We start from the raw sequence: 4,581 nt of genomic DNA, 5'->3' as shown, positions 1-4,581 counted from the left end.
TTTTACAGAGTAAAAGTCACAATATCGTATATCCTCGATTTGCAAAGGTATATATTATATTTTTTTAAATGTATGTATTCTATATGTAAATGTATATATGTATTTAGGTATGTATTATGCTAGTCCTCGTTACGTCTGCCATTTTTCCAGTGTATTTACCACTTTATTAGAGAAAAAATATCTTCCTTATTTTCAGACTCAGATTACATATAAGCACTGAGAGGTGTATGTATCTCAGTGTATATACACTGAGAGGTGTATGTATCTCAGTGTATATACACTGAGAGGTGTATGTATCTCAGTGTATATACACTGAGAGGTGTATGTATCTCAGTGTATATACACTGAGAGGTGTATGTATCTCAGTGTATATACACTGAGAGGTGTATATCTCTCAGTGTATATACACTAAGAGGTGTATGTATCTCAGTGTATATACACTGAGAGGTGTATGTATCTCAGTGTATATACACTGAGAGGTGTATGTATCTCAGTGTATATACACTGAGAGGTGTATGTATCTCAGTGTATATACACTGAGAGGTGTATATCTCTCAGTGTATATACACTAAGAGGTGTATGTATCTCAGTGTATATACACTGAGAGGTGTATGTATCTCAGTGTATATACACTGAGAGGTGTATGTATCTCAGTGTATATACACTGAGAGGTGTATGTATCTCAGTGTATATACACTGAGAGGTGTATGTATCTCAGTGTATATACACTGAGAGGTGTATGTATCTCAGTGTATATACACTGAGAGGTGTATGTATCTCAGTGTATATACACTGAGAGGTGTATGTATCTCAGTGTATATACACTGAGAGGTGCATGTATCTCAGTGTATATACAATGAGAGGTGTATATCTCTCAGTGTATATACACTGAGAGGTGTATGTATCTCAGTGTATATACACTGAGAGGTGTATGTATCTCAGTGTATATACACTGAGAGGTGTATGCATCTCAGTGTATATACACTGAGAGGTGTATATCTCTCAGTGTATATACACTGAGAGGTGTGTATCTCTCAGTGTATATACACTGAGAGGTGTATGTATCTCTGTGTATATAGACTGAGAGGTGTATGTATCTCAGTGTATATAGACTGAGAGGTGTATGTATCTCAGTGAATATACACTGAGAGGTGTATGTATCTCAGTGTATATACACTGAGAGGTATTTATCTCTCAGTGTATATACACTGAGAGGTGTATGTATCTCAGTGTATATGCACTGAGAGGTGTATGTATCTCAGTGTATATACACTGAGAGGTGCATGTCTCTCAGTGTACATACACTGAGAGGTGTATATCTCTCAGTGTATATACACTGAGAGGTGTATATCTCTCAGTGTATATACACTGAGAGGTGTATGTATCTCAGTGTATATAAACTGAGAGGTGTATGTATCTCAGTGTATATACACTGAGAGGTATATGTATCTCAGTGTATATACACTGAGAGGTGTATGTATCTCAGTGTATATACACTGCGAGGTGTATATCTCTCAGTGTATATACACTGAGAGGTGTATATCTCTCAGTGTATATACACTGAGAGGTGTATGTATCTCAGTGTATATACACTGAGAGGTGTATGTATCTCAGTGTATATAGACTGAGAGGTGTATGTATCTCAGTGTATATACACTGAGAGGTGTATATCTCTCAGTGTATATACACTGAGAGGTGTATATCTCTTAGTGTATATACACTGAGAGGTGTATATATCTCAGTGTATATACACTAAGAGGTGTATATATCTCAGTGTATATACACTGTATATAAAGTCAGTTAATTCTTCAAGTATGTCTGTTAATCTTCTTGAAGTTTGGAATGGAATAATACTGAGAGAATTATTGAGTAAGTGACTCCAGAGACTGATGCATATTGTAGTGGTGGTGGTGGTGGGTGCGGTGTATTGTAGTGGTGGTGGTGGATGAGGTGTATTGTGGTGGTGGTGGTGGATGAGGTGTATTGTAGTGGTGGTGGTGGATGAGGTGTATTGTAGTGGTGGTGGTGGATGAGGTGTATTGTAGTTGTGGTGGTGGATGAGGTGTATCGTAGTGGTGGTGGTGGATGAGGTGTATTGTAGTGGTGGTGGTGGGTGAGGTGTACTGTAGTGGTAGTGGTGGGTGAGGTGTATTGTGGTGGTGGTGGTGGTGGGTGAGGTGTATTGTAGTGGTGGTGGTGGATGAGGTGTATCGTAGTGGTGGTGGTGGATGAGGTGTATTGTAGTGGTGGTGGTGAGTGAGGTGTACTGTAGTGGTAGTGGTGGGTGAGGTGTATTGTAGTGGTGGTGGTGGTGGGTGAGGTGTATTGTAGTGGTGGTGGTGGATGAGGTGTATCGTAGTGGTGGTGGTGGATGAGGTGTATTGTAGTGGTGGTGGATGAGGTGTTTTGTAGTGGTAGTGGTGGGTGAGGTGTATTGTGGTGGTGGTGGTGGTGGGTGAGGTGTATTGTAGTGGTGGTGGTGGATGAGATGTATTGTAGTGGTGGTGGTGGGTGAGGTGTATTGTAGTGGTAGTGGTGGGTGAGGTGTATTGTGGTGGTGGTGGTGGTGGTGGTGGTGGTGGTGGTGGTGGTGGTGGTGGTGGTGGTGGTGGTGGTGGTGGTGGTGGTGGTGGTGGGTGAGGTGTATTGCAGTGGTGGTGGTGGGTGAGGTGTATTGTAGTGGTGGTGGTGGGTGAGGTGTATTGTAGTGGTAGTGGTGGGTGAGGTGTATTGTGGTGGTGGTGGTGGTGGGTGAGGTGTATTATAGTGGTGGTGGTGGATGAGGTGTATTGTAGTGGTGGTGGTGGGTGAGGTGTATTGTAGTGGTAGTGGTGGGTAAGGTGTATTGTGGTGGTGATGGTGATGGGTGAGGTGTATTGTAGTGGTGGGTGAGGTGTATTGTGGTGGTGGTGGTGGTGGTGGTGGTGGGTGAGGTGTATTGTGGTGGTGGTGGTGGGTGAGGTGTATTGTGGTGGTGGTGGTGGGTGAGGTGTATTGTGGTGGTGGTGGTGGGTGAGGTGTATTGTAGTGGTAGTGGTGGGTGAGGTGTATTGTGGTGGTGGTGGGTGAGGTGTATTGTGGTGGTGGTGGGTGAGGTGTATTGTGGTGGTGGTGGTGGTGGGTGAGATGTATTGTGGTGGTGGTGGTGGGTGTGGTGCATTGTGGTGGTGGTGGTGGTGGTGGGTGAGGTGTATTGTAGTGGTGGTGGTGGTGGGTGAGGTGTATTGTGGTGGTGGTGGTGGGTGAGGTGTATTGTAGTGGTGGTGGTGGTGGGTGAGGTGTATTGTAGTGGTAGTGGTGGGTGAGGTGTATTGTGGTGGTGGTGGTGGTGGGTGAGATGTATTGTGGTGGTGGTGGTGGGTGTGGTGCATTGTGGTGGTGGTGGTGGTGGTGGGTGAGGTGTATTGTAGTGGTGGTGGTGGTGGTGGTGGTGGTGGTGGTGGTGGTGGTGGTGGTGGTGGTGGTGGTGGTGGTGGTGGTGGTGGTGGTGGTGGTGGTGGTGCTGGGTAAATGGGGTTTTCTGTGGCGGTGATCTGGTCGGAAAGGCGTAAAGATTTACAAGTTCATGATGCACCACATTTTATGATAAATGTTTACATCAAACGTACAAATACTTGCACCATTATCTGCACCACTATTGCCTAAACCAGTACTCAGACCGCTTCCCACCCGCACCACTATCCGCACCACTACCCAGGTAATGGCTTCCTTGTATTTTTTATTTTACCCCGAGGTCAGGTCTGGAGAGGTCACAGGTGAGGAAATAAGTGAGAACATGGAGAGAGAGAGAGAGAGAGAGAGAGAGAGAGAGAGAGAGAGAGAGAGAGAGAGAGAGAGAGAGAGAGAGAGAGAGAGAGAGAGAGAGAGAGAGAGAGAGAGAGAGAGATAGAGAGAGAGAGAGAGAGTTCAAGCAACAATGTATATTAAGTACAGATGTACAAATGATAGGACTGCAGAAGGATCTAAGTCTATCCCATAGAATTTTTTTTCATATGTACGCCACGTACAATACGAGTGATGGCACCTGCCAGTGTGCGTACTTCCTTATTTTTGGTCCTTACATTCAGATAAAAGGAAATGGTGGCTGCTTCCAGAAATTTTGTGTTTAGTTTTGTCCTGCTGATACAGCTGTAGTGCTGTGCCATAGATCATGTTATATATATATATATATATATATATATATATATATATATATATATATATATATATATATATATATATATATATTTTTTTTTTTTTTTTTTTCAACAAGTCGGCCGTCTCCCACCGAGGCAGGGTGACCCAAAAAAGAATATATATATATATATATATATATATATATATATATATATATATATATATATATATATATATGTGTGTGTGTGTGTGTGTGTGTGTGGGGGTGTGTGTGTGTGTGTGTGTGTGTGTGTGGGTGTGTGTGTGTGTGTGTGTGTGTGTGTGTGTGTGTGTATGTGTGTGTGTGTGTATGTATATTGTATACATGCAGTGGTATATTAACCTACTGAGAGCATATTATTATTATTGTATTAATGTGTAGTGCGAGACCAGTGTGGGTCATTTATCACAAGAAAGAGTGAAGAC

Source organism: Cherax quadricarinatus, chromosome 60, assembly GCF_038502225.1.
Source record: "Cherax quadricarinatus isolate ZL_2023a chromosome 60, ASM3850222v1, whole genome shotgun sequence".
NCBI lineage: Eukaryota > Metazoa > Arthropoda > Malacostraca > Decapoda > Parastacidae > Cherax > Cherax quadricarinatus.
The sequence above is the reverse complement of the archived record's forward strand: the minus strand, read 5'-3'. Positions refer to the sequence as shown.